Source organism: Labeo rohita, chromosome 8, assembly GCF_022985175.1.
Source record: "Labeo rohita strain BAU-BD-2019 chromosome 8, IGBB_LRoh.1.0, whole genome shotgun sequence".
NCBI lineage: Eukaryota > Metazoa > Chordata > Actinopteri > Cypriniformes > Cyprinidae > Labeo > Labeo rohita.
In genome coordinates this window covers 10185826-10199171 of record NC_066876.1, presented here as the reverse complement: position 1 = coordinate 10199171, position 13346 = coordinate 10185826, and the positions used below count along the sequence as shown (strand labels likewise).

The 13346-nt window shown below is 36.6% G+C and overlaps 1 protein-coding gene across 1 annotated transcript in view; it reads right to left on the bottom strand.

The window, feature by feature from the left end:
• slc15a4 (solute carrier family 15 member 4) overlaps positions 1–13346 on the bottom strand; it is a 78175-nt gene that overhangs the window by 21911 nt on the left and 42918 nt on the right. The window lies entirely within an intron of this gene.

Below are 13346 nucleotides of genomic sequence, written 5' to 3'. Positions count from 1 at the left end.
TTGAGACAAAGAGGGATTCACTATAAATAAATTGGAATAAAAGTGCTGTTTATTTGCACAAACTTTCTATACTGTTATATCCGCCAGCAAGCAAACAGCTTTACCATTTGTGAATAAGATGTCATCTAACACGGGCTTCATTTGCATAGAAAGGAGGTTGAGTTACTTAAATAAACATGACACCGCACTAAATGAAAGCATATAGAGCCTGATATGCAACGTGGACCAAGAATGCCACTTTAAAATAAAAAAGGAGAAATTAAAAATAAACGTACTAATTTTAAAAAGTAAACTGGCAAATAAATAACAAAAAGGTTTACATACACCTTGTATAATCTGCAAAATGTTAATTATTTTACCAAAATAAGAGGGATCATACACAATGCATGTTATTATTTATTTAGTACTGACCTGAATAAGACATTTCACCTAAAAGATGTTCACATATAGTTTACTAAAGAAAATAATAGTTGAATTAATGAAAATGACACTATTCAATTTAATTATTAATACTGTGTTGTTAACTGAATGATCCACAGCTGTGTTTTTTGTTTAGTGATTGTTGTTCATTAGTCCCCTATTTCTTCTAAACAATAACTGTATGATTTTGAGATCCACTGAGGACAACTGAGCGACTCATATGCAACTATTACAAAAGGTTCAAACAAGCACTGATGCTCCCGAAGGAAAAACTATGCATTAAGAGCTGGGGGTGAAAACTTTTTGAATTTGAACATCAGGGTAAATTTAACTTATTTTGTCTTCTGGGAAACATGTAAGTAACTTCTGTAGCTTCTGAAGAGCTGTACTAAATGAAAAATATGATATTTAGACAAAATAAGAAAAATGTACACATCTTCATTCTTTTCAAAAGTTTTCATCCCTGGCTCTTAATGCATCGTTTTTCATTCTGCAGCATCAGTGAGCGTTTGAATGTTCTGTAATAATTGCATATGAGTCCCTCAGTTGTCCTCAGTGTGAAAAGATTGATCTCAAAATCATACAGTCATTGTTGGAAAGGGAAAAACAAAATATACAAAATTGCTGGAAAATCAAAGAATTTGCAGAAACTGAAAGGATTTTTCTAAAGAACAGCAGGCAGTTTAACTGTTCAGGGCAAACAAGTGACACATGAACAACTATCACTAATCAAAAAACAGCTGTGGATCATTCAGGCAACAAAACTGTATTAAAAATCAAGTTTATGTAAACTTTTGAACAGGATCATTTTTATAAATTCAAGTATTATTTTCTCATGGACTATATGTAAACAACTTTTATGTGCAATATCTTATTCAGGCCAGTAATAAACTAAAATAACATGCATTTTGTACGATCCCCCTTATTTTGGTAAAATAATTAAAATTTGGCAGATTCTGCAAGGTGTATGTAAACTTTTGACTTTAACTGAAAATTCAATATTAAAATGAAACAACGATGAATCATTTTTAAATGTAACATTTACACAGCTAAAAAAAAACATAAAAGCAATCTGTTTATTTTTAATGCTTTCTAGTTAATATATTTTATTTCTACATTTAACATTCAACGTTTTTTTAAATGAAATAGTTTCGTGTATATGTATTTGTCAGTTTATGACTTATTTACATTTTTACATTTAAATGAATAAACTGATAACTGATTTGTGCATTAGAAGTTTAAAAGGGCACATATTATGCCCCTTTTCACAAGATGTATTATAAATCTCAGGTATCCCCAGAATGTGTCTGAGAAGTTTCAGCTCAAAATACCCCACAGATCAGTTATTATATCACTTTGAAAATGGCTATTTTGAGTGGAAGCAGAAACAGGCTGTTTTAGTTGCATGTCTCTTTAAAAGCAAATGAGCTGCTGTTTCTGCCCTCTTTTCCAAAACAGGGCTATGCTATTTTAGCTTGCATCTCAGATATCTGGCAAAAACATCTGTTTGGTTTTGATTATCATGTATATCGTGCTGAAATCATGCGTTTTAAAGCCATATCAGTTTTTTTCTGATACACAAATTTTTATCATTGTAGGGTGGTTGTGTACACACACTGCCAACACACATTTATGTTCAAACAACATGTAAAAGTGAATTTTGCATAATAAGTGCCCTTTAAGTGCCTACACCTCCATGCATTGTTAACATCTCTTTAAAGCAAACAAGGAAACCTCTTCAGAGACATCAGACAAAAACAAAAATTAAATCATTATAACATCTCTGGAGGTGAATGTGTATGTATGTGTGTGTGTCCATACATCCGTAGCACTCAGCTGAAGGTCTGGCAGCACAGTGAGTCAGAAACACCTACTCAATTGCCAAAATCAGCACACATCCTTAAATATTTACTGAAAGAGACAGGGAAAGAAAAAGAGGGATAAAAAGTAGTACGAGGAGGATGCTGAGTGGGGGGAAAGAAAAGATGAAGTAGTTCAGAAAAAATAGAAGATGCAGAAAGGACGCAGAAGAAGAAAAAGAAAAGATCAAATCTCTTTTTAACCCTGAGTGGTGGCTGCCTGCTGGCTGACATTGATAATTTCATGGCGCCTCAAACTTGTCATTTTTAAAATTATGGCTTGTGGGCACAACTGTCAGACTCGTTTACTGAGCCTGGTTAGGCCATGAATCTTCTCTGATAGATAGATGGATGGATAGAGAGAGAGAGAGAAAGAGAGAGAGAGCACAAGGGTAGAACAGCTAAAGAGAAAAGGGAGGTACTCCACCAAACGGAGCAAAAGAGATCATCTAATCCCGTCCCACAATCCCACGCTCACACTGCTCTGAAACAAACGCACATTAGGAGATGTGGAGGCAGGAGGGGCGGAGAGAAAAAGAGAAGCAAAGAGAGAGATGAAGGAACTCGGCTGCTCTATTACAGTGTTTATAGCTGTCTGCAGGCATGGCTGACCTTTTCTAAGTGCTGTTTGTGTCATGGAGACCGTGTCTGAATCCTTAGACGACAATGATCAGATGCTTGAGGAGCCCAGGGCTCGAGAAACACTATTAAAACAACAGCAACTGTTCAAAATCAATGAGGACTAAGAAAATGTCATGAGCTCTGGTTTTCAAAAATGGTTGGATTTACATTTTTTTTCTTACATACTGTACATAAATGTGTAAATCTCAATCTAAAAGGTTCCTTTTACATGACTCACAAGAAGGTTTTCACATGCATCGACCTCAGTGAGTACCAAACACCACATTTCCTCAAAATTTACTCACCCTATGGCATCCTAGATGTTCACGTCTTTCTTTCTTCAGTCGAAAAGAAATTTAGCTTTTTTGAGGAAAACATTTCAGGATTGTTATCCATATAGTGGACTTCAATAGGGATCAACGTGTTGAAGGTCCAAATTGCAATTTCAGTGTGCCTTCAAAGGGCTCTACACGATCCCAGCCAAGGAATAAGGGTCTTATCTACTAAAATGATCAGTCATTTTCGAAAAAAAAAACAAAACAATTATATTAAGGATGTAAGGAACGATTTCAAAATCTCACAATATGATAATAGCGCGTGACGTCCACAATAATATCGTGACGTCCACGATACGATATTTATTGTGATATTTTTAAAAAAGACAAATGTTTACATTTTAAAGTTAAAATTGTGTACATTTTAAAGTTATATTATTCTATCTAATGCACTTTGAAAGTTCAAAATTAAGACCTCCAAGAAGTTCACTTCCAGAACAAAAATTTACAGATAATTTACTCACCCCCTTGTCATCCAAGATGTTCATGTCTTTCTTTCTTCAGTCATAAATAAATGATGCTCCTGAGATTGAACTTCCAAAATGAAGTTTAAATGCAGCTTCAAACAAGCCAAGATACGCACGATGAGCATTTGAGGTTAAGAAGTATATATAGTATATATATTGTAATTAAAAAAAGAAAAAAGAATGTTTTGCTAGATAAGACCCTTCTTCCTTGGATGAGATCGTTTAGAGCCCTTTGAAACTGCATTTAAACTGCATTTTGGAAGTTCAAATTCCAGGGCACCACAGAAGTCCACTATATGGAGAGAAATCCTGAAATTTTTTCCTCAAAAAAAACAAAACAAAAAACCTTTCTTAATGACTGAAGAAAAAAAGACAAGGGGGTGAGTAAATTATCTGTAAATTTTGTTCTGGAAGTGAACTTCTACTTTAAGTCAGAAAAAAAGTCAGCAAATTGACTTAATTTTCAAGGGGACTCAACACTCTTTTTATTTGTGATGCACTGTCTCAGTGTAAATTACATTCACACTTGTGTTTTAGGAAGCTAAACAAATTAGAATATAATAATAACAACAACAACAACGACAGTAATAGTCATATTGTAAAACAATTACACTGCAAAATAAATGAAAATTAATATTTCATAGGTATATTATTTTTGCTTTACGCTACAGTAGGGAAATTACAGTATTTCTTTCCTAATTTCTATACTTGAAAGAGATATTTTGAATATGAAGTAATGTCACCCATTTAAACCACTACCTGTCAGCAATTCATACTGCACTTTTAAAGGGGTCATCGGATGTGATCGGAAATTCACTTTTACATGTTGTTTGAACATTAATGTGTGTTGTCAGTGTATGTACAAATCTACCCTATAATCATACAAATCCATACAGCGGTTTTTAATTCATCTGTAAAAATAATATCCCCTTTATCCCTTTTTCATCACACCGACCGAGGCCGCTCCCATGATAGTCGATTGACACGAGCGTCTTAACTCAGATCAGTTGTAACAGTCCGACCTCTATTGTTTCGATGCCGAAGCAGGGATGTAAGTTAGACAAGAATATCTCCAATTGAGCGATTGAGGTGTTGTGTTGCTGGATGTAATAATGAACGTAGTGGTCGTCATTTACTCTCGACATCTGAGCCACTGAAGATGAAGTGGATTACGTTTGTTTGTGAAGGGAATGCACCTCCCGATCTACATATATCCGTCTATCCGTCTACGTGAATCATCCGTGATCCAGCTTCGCTTACAGCAGAAGTGAGTATAAGGGGTTTTTTTTTAAGAATCGTTGTGATCACCTTTCCTAATAACTTTTGCTAGTTAACAAGTTTAGCAGCTAAACGCTGCTAAATGCGGCTAAAGTAAACAGGCTCGTCACTCCACAGAGAGAAGAGAGGGGTGGGACGAGCAGAGCTCATTAACATTTAAAGCAACCTCGACCAGAACGCAGTAATTTTTGCGGAGCTAATTTTTGCAAGGTTAAAAGGGTGTTGGGTGTATATTATAGACTTTTCATTAAGACCCTAAAGAATCATATCAACTTGTGGAAAATGGGCATCTGATGACCCCTTTAAGCTTTTATTTTGACAGAAACTGCAGTATAGCTTTTATTTTGAAGGAATAATCCAGCTTCAGTGAAAACAGGCTTACAAAAACACATATCACTACAAATCTAGTAAAATGCTGTAATCACCTGCCACAAAAATAAAGCATAACTGACAGACGTTGCATTCCCAAACGCATATTAAGCTCACAGTACCTGCAATAAACAAGTTCACTGCATTCATTCACCGTGAACGGAGACATTCTGAAATGGGAAAAACATCGGATCACGAGCTGATAACCTCAACAATGTGTGCGCTTCACTTTGAAATGTGCAACGACTTGATGAAGGGATTGAGCCATATTGTGCGTTCAGTTTTAGTTCATTTAAAAGATACTGTGTCAAAGCATAATGGCCCAAAACACAACTTTAAAGACCTTTTATATTACAGTAAGAAGTTTAGGCCAAAATACATTTTAAAAACTACACTTTTTGTCCGGAAGACCTATTCTTTCATATCGTTATGTGACCACGATAATATTGAGATGGTTTTGCTATCGCGTTATCACGATATTGAAAATAGCGTTGCATCCCTAATTTATATATTTTTTAACCACAAATCTTCATCTTACACAACTTCACGCAGTACGTAGTCATGTTGGAAAGGTTACGCGTGACGTAGGTGGAAGTACCAACCCAGTGATTACTAAGCGAATATGCAAAGAAAGTCAAATGCCCTCTACAAAAAAAGGTAAAACAATGATGTTGGATGATTTTGAAGTTACAGTATAAAATGAGATGGAGTTTTTCACCCTTCCCTACCTGAGTTTAAAGACGAAGAGCCAACCACATGTGACCTTTCCAAAGTGATTACGTGATGCATGAGGTCAAGCTAGTGCAAGATGAGCATTTGTGGTTAAAAAGTATATACATTTGTATTTTTCTTAGAAAATGAGCAATAGTTTCCCTAGATAAGACCATTATTCCTCAGCTGGGATCATGTAGAGCCCTTTGAAGCTGCATTGAAACTACAATTTGGACCCTCAACCCGTTGATCCCCATTGAAGTACACTATATGCAGAAAAATCCTGGAATGTTTTCCTAAAAAACCTTAAATTGATTTTCGACTGAAAAAAGAAAGACATGAACATCTCGGATAAAAAAAAAAAAAGTGTTGAGCAGTGTGATAAAGGCCTGAGTTTACTGAATTGATTAATAAATGAACCCTAATGCAAAAGCCTTGCTTTGCTTTGGTTAAGTAGCAGAGAGAGCGTAAGGGTTAAGAAAAGAAAAAATAAAAAATCCATAAGGTGTCTCAATGTCGTGAGCATGGCAACAAGAGCCTAATGACACGACCGTTCACAATATCACGCAAGAAGAAAAATAAAATATAAAACTTGACCTTTTCTAACTTCAGAGCTGAATTATTCACAAGCAAGAAAAGAAGTTTAGCTTGAAATATTCTGCTTTCATTTTTTCCCTCGCAGAGTCAGGCAGTGGGCGATTTTTCTTTCTCTGAAAAAACATTAGCCTTTAACATTTTCGGAAAGAACGATATATAATTAAAATTCCCAGTGGAGAAAAAAAAAGAACCAGGTTTTAGGTCTGTCCCCTCAACTGAAGTCCACACACATCTCCCGCAGGTAGTGCGTGTGTGTGTACACGTGCAAGTGCGTGTCTACAGAAATGTGAAAAATCAGAATCAACTCAGCTTCCGCTGTCATCCGACAGCCCACGACAAAGCGAGCTGGCAGTAGAGTCCATTAAAAAGGATTTATTCAAACAGAATAGGGCCAGAAGAGGGAACTTTCCAGAGACATTTGTCACATTTCTTGTCATCCAATTTCCTGGAGGTTCCCCAGGGGTAAGGATGGAGCGTCGAGGCTTTATTTTAAGGGTCCTCCTCGCTATCAGGAGGCATTTGCATTTCATGGGAGGGCTGGGACACTGGAGACCTGGGGTGAGATGGAGAGAGCTGACTACGAAAGTGTGTCAGCACATCGCCGCACAGACATGAAGTTATCAGAGACAAACCTGTGTTTAGCTGCTGTTGCAGTCACATTAAATCTTAGTCTGGTCGCCCGAAGGAGTTGAGGAGTTTTTTTCTCCCCAAAAAAGCTAGAGCCAAGATATTTTGTTGCATAACCGACGAATAAATGTCCTGCAGCTGAGCTTCTGGATAAACTTGTGAATTAGCATGCTGGCGTCCTTCTCAGAGAAGATGAAATTTTCTTTCAAGATACAGTCCCAAAATGTACGCTTTATGCTACGTGACGGATGTTCGTAGAACGATCTCCGGCCATGGCTATCTTCCCAATCATATTCAGATGTAAAAGGATTATTCAAGAAAATGAGAAAGCAAAATTTATCTTCATTTCAGCGGGTGACATGCTATTCAGCGTCTTTAATCTTAATATTTTTGATGCAGTCTTCGCACCTCTCCAATTTCTCTATCATTTCACAGCTGTCTGTGATCAGGAAGTGGCGGGCTGCCTCTTGTATTGATTCTCATAGCTTGATGGCTCTCTTCAGGTTTAAAAAGCGCCTGTGCAGATAGCGTCTTATAGCTTTCCACAATACTCGAACCCCTGGAGACGTGATAGAGGAGCGGAAGATTACACTTAGCCTTCTCCATCTCCCCATTCTGCTGGAAATTCAATCAGAGGCCGCTACGTCCACCGTGGACATATTATTCCACCAACGCTGCGCCTCTTTTCTTTCAATTTTTTCAGGTCCGCAGATAAAAAATGAAATGAAGATGTTAACTGTTAGGGACAGCCACTATCCCCACAAGAAAGTAGAAGAAAGAGAACGGGAAAACAAAAGATGTTGCTTGCTTCTTTTGGAATGGGCTGTTAAGAAAAAGAGGGTAAAATGCTGCTATTTAACTTTGTGTGCCGGGATGTATTCGGTTGAAAATCAAATGAGATGTTCACATTGAGGGCGACAAAAGTTGTTTCTAAGAACAAGAGTCTCAAAGGAAGAGGTGTCCTATGGGGGTACAAGCACAAAACAGGCAAGTATTTAAATTTAGGCTACATTTACACAGACAGTGTTTGGCATTGGAAACCTGGTCAATGACAAATAAGAGTGTCTAAAAAAGAAAGTGTTTTAAAAATCTAGTTCATGTTCCAGTGCCAAGTGCTCTATATATTCATGCTACATTCATATGTTTCATGTGATGCAACTTTCAACAGCCTTGCAAATAACAATGGTCTTTTCCATTTGTGGTTGTATTGCCAGTCATCTCAGTTCTGTTTCTTGTATTTTTTTCCTATTTTACGGTTAAAAATATACCTTTTTAAAAGAATTTTTTTTTTAGAAAACAATTACTCGACAATGGGTCTCTTTCACTAATAATAGCATAGATTATCTGCATATATTCACACAACTGAACTTCTCAAGAAAATGTTCTAATTCTCAACACTTCTATACGCACATTAATTCGTTCTAAACCTCGTACTAACGCTAATAATTTTGGAGTACTCGAAATGAGCGGCCGTGTGAGGTTAGTCTTTTGCATAAAACACTTCTAAACCATCTCTATATAAGGGCTTTTTGCACAATCTTTCCTTTACAGCCTTTCATCAGTCACTGAACATACTCCACACACCATATGCTGCTCTCTACAGACGCACTCAGTATAGGCATCCTCAAAAACCAGTTCAAACAAAATAAACACCTTTTATACAGACCCACATTTACAGATCTCTCATTAGCCAGCTGTACATATGCATATATCTGTGCTGTTATTTAGAGAAACCTCACAGCTCAAGCTACAGGCTAATGCAGCTTTATATAGTATATATGTAGAGAGAGAAAGAGAAAGAGAGAGAGCTGGGTTGAGATGATTTTTTTAATGAGCAGGTCATATGGGTTTTTTAAAAATATCTTTTTTTGTAGTGTGGAAAATAGCCATCCTTAAATGTAAACACTCTGCAAATTTGTTAATCAAAAAAGTGCATGATAAAGATATTGTCTCTCAAAAGAGAAAGTCGATTCTGAATCGCCTGAAAGAGTAGACATATCTTCAGATCTTCTGCCTGTTATCAATCTACATCACTCGGTAACATATTAGCATAACCCCCGCCTTCCCACGAATTACAAACAGTCTGACCTGCCCACAAACACTTCCTCTAGTTAGTGCGTTTACATCATGTTGAGAAGACGTAAATGCAAGTTTGTTTTAATTTCCGAAAGATGATGATGTGAAGAATCAGTGGTTAAAATGTATTTTTTCCACGATACCACAGCAATACAATTCAAACCTTTTGTTGTGTGCTGGTCATTTTACTGAGGCCTGCTTCTCTAATCTTGGCGAGTTTCACACGGGATTCACTAAACACTTGTCCATGAAAGATAAGTCAGTACCTTCTTTATTTTGACCAACAAGCATCTTCGAACCACAACCTGTAAGTATGACTGATACGTTATGAGTACGTTCTCAACTGAGTGTTTAAAACATACTTTTTTTTTTGCTCTAATACGTGATGTTTTCCTGTGCAGCTTTAGGTTTCCAGGTACACCACAATTTTGCTGTCTTAATTAAATAGTTCTGATAATTCACCGTGAACCCACTAATTTCTAAGAATGTGTCGTTTAAGTTAGACTGTCGTTGATTTAAATATTTTGTTTAATAATAAAGAATGTAGACATATTTTGGTTTACAAACTGTATTGTTTCATCAGTTAGCCACGTTAGCACTCGGCTAATGTATCCACCGTTATTGTTTTGTGAAGTTCTTACAGTTTAGCAGGTTAGCTGTGGGCACGATTCGCTTGCATTGTATACGGAAAGACCAATCACAACAGACTAGGCCAGCTGACCAATCAGAGCGCAGTAAGCTTATGGAAGAGAGCGCTTACAGACCTTATGATCAGAACCATTTCGAAATCATTGAGAAATTACTCATATTAAATTTATATTCTGAGAAAATTACGTTTTCTGACATTAAATGCATTTAAACCTGTTGTTGTTTTGACACTGCACTTACAATTGCATAAGTAATGCTATAAGATTGTTTGTTTCTTTCTTTTTCTTTCTTTCTTTCTTTCTTCCTTTCTTTCTTTCTTTCAGTAACATGTACTTTAAATAATAAACTAAAGCTGCCAGTGGGTGGCAGGAAGTAACTTGCTGTGTCCCAATTCGCATAACAACTGTCCCAAATGTATACAGAACAAAAGTATTTTGAATTAGAATTAGTGTGTGTAATATGTGTAATATGCTAGGAAATTAAATGTGGACAAAGTTAACATTTACACTACATTTACATTTATTCATTTAGCAGATGCTTTTACCCAAAGCGTCTTACAATTTAGCAATATTACAAGCGATTCATCATAAAGAGGCAATAAATAAAATAAATAAAATAAATAAATACAGGAAATGTTTTTTTTTTGTTGTTTTTTTTTCCAAAGTTTGCATTGTTCAGATTGATACACACTAGATGGGGGATTAAAGGAAGAGAAAGCAAAGGTTTATTATTTTTCTTTTCTTGTCTTCTTGTTTTTTTTTTGTTTGTTTTTTTTCAGGATGTGGAATTAATTTAAGGATAATTTTAGGAAGTCAAATCGTGACAGCATTCCAGATGGGGGTGGGAAGATCATTCCACCACCCAGTTACAGCAAGCGAAAATGTCCTGGAAAGTGATTTTGTGCCTCTCTGTGATAGTAGATGCTAGATGTAGATCTCAGCTTTCTGGAGGGCATGTAGATTCATAAGAGTGAGCGGGAGTAGGAGGGTGCTGACTGAGCCTGTGGCTGTTCTATATGCAAGCATCAATGTCTTGAACTTGATGCGAGCCGCAACCGGTAGCCAGTGCAGGGAGATAAAGAGAGATTTGACGTGGGCCCTTTTGGGCTTGTTGAAGACCAGTCGTGCCGCTGCATTCTGAATCATTTGTAGAGGTTTGATTGCGCAAGACGGAAGTCCAACCAGAAGAGCATTGCAATAGTCCAGCCTAGAAATGACAAGGGCCTGGACAAGTAGTTGTGCAGCATGCTCCGGTCTGATCCTTCTTGCGATGTGGTCTTTGAAAGTCAGCTGGTCATCTAAGATTATACCAAGATTTCTGACCGAACTTGATGGAGTAATTGTTGATGAACCTAGCCGAACAGCAAAATCATGCTGTAGGGTTGTTGTTGTTAACTGTGACAAGACGAATGACAGGGCAGTTTAAATGGTGATGGGATGCATGTGCTAAGCAACAGAGAAAGACGCAGTTATGATGAAGTAGTATGTCCCAAAGCTTGCCTACATTTCTGCTACAAAAAGAAAAGTATGTACTTTTTCTTTCTAAAAGAGTACACTTTTAAGAGCCCAGTGTAAGTAGGTAAATTGGCACACATCAAGTGTCTTAATAAGAGAGTTGAGTGAGTCATTTGTTCAACATATTCATTCAAATAGCTGATTCATTCAGGAACAAAGCAAGTGACTGCCTTAATAAATGGGTCACTGAATTAAACAGATTTGTTCAAAATGTGGATTCATGCTGTGACATATCAAAAGTGTGCAAAACGTCACATATGTAAACAAGATGTAACAACAAGTTCCACTAAACGGCTATATTTTTTTATTTTTTTTTTCTAATCAGATGTAGGACCACATCTGAAAATTTAATTCCAAGGGGAAAAAAAGGGCATATTTAAGACATTTTAATGGCTCTAAAATGAGTAGATTCAAATTTCACACTTTAAAGTCTTTTTAATGACCCACTGGAACCCTGCTGCATTGAAAACCTAAACTTCCCAGCATTTTTAAGAATGTTTTTGAAAACATATATTTTTTTCAAGATAAAAAAAGTGTATTTTACAAATACTATGAATTATTAATTGATTTCTGTATATAAAAAAATACCATTCATTCAGAAATATCTGTTTTGGAGTATTGCACAACATGACATTATACAACAGGAACTAACCTTACGTAGTCAAAGGTTGAATTATTTATTTAAAAGACTAAATTACCAAAAAACAGGACTGAAAAAGATTGCTGTGAATGTAGCCTCACAGATAACCTCCTCTCTCATAGTCTTCAATCAAAGACCTTGACAGTCCTTGCATGATCGTCCCAAAAAAAATCCTGTTATATGAAGGAGCATAAGCAATGGGTGACGATCTGATTTGAAACACCTCTTCTAAGGGGGTAGAGAAGAAATCCAGTAATCACTACTGTGCTCTCCTACAATTCAGCATGAAGGGAGAGTGTTTTTCCCTGCCTTTGCCAAATGCTACTTATTAGTCTTGTTGGTTCATAAAGGCTAAGAGGGGGGACGTGCAGCCTTTGATTTACTCCGTGCGTGAAATGGGTGTGAAATTACCGGTGTGGTGTGTGTCTAAGAGGAAAACAAGCATATTTGAACATGACCTTGGGAGAGAAGCTGAAGGGTCGAAATGAACACAGCTGTGTGTTTGAGGAGAGAGAACACTGCTAACCTGTGTAAAAATGTGTATAGACGACAGACAGGTGCACACATAACCAGCGGTAAATCTAGAAGTGATACAGCGAACACAAATAAGACAAGTGCCATGCATAACTGTAACGTGAATCTTGAGAAAACAAACAGAATATAGGAACTGAGTTGGGATTCGATAACATTACTCAAAATCTGTTCTATTTAGAAAAGAGCATCTGCGTCATATAGCACAACTGTGCTCACAGCGACCCGAGTTCGAATCCCGCCTCGAGGTCCTTTGCCGATCCTGTTCAACTCTCTCCGCCCAGTACTATAATGTCATGTCTCTACTGTCCTGTCCATTAAAAGGCCCAAAAAAAGCCCCAAAAAAATAACTTAAAAAAAAAGAAAACACTGGAATCAAATAATTGTAACAAAAACAGAAAACATACAGCGCGACTAGCAGTATTGGGGGTAACGCATTGCAAGTAACGTGAGTTACGTAATCAGATTACTTTTTTCCAAGTAACTAGTAAAGTAACACATTACTTTTTAATTTACAAGAAAATATCTGAGTTACTTTTTTAAATAAGTAACACCAGTTCTATTTTTTTTTTCCTATTTATTGATTAAAAGCTTGCCTGTCCACATGCTGAGAGAAATCTGGAGTAAGATTCTTTAGTGTTTACTTTAGTGTT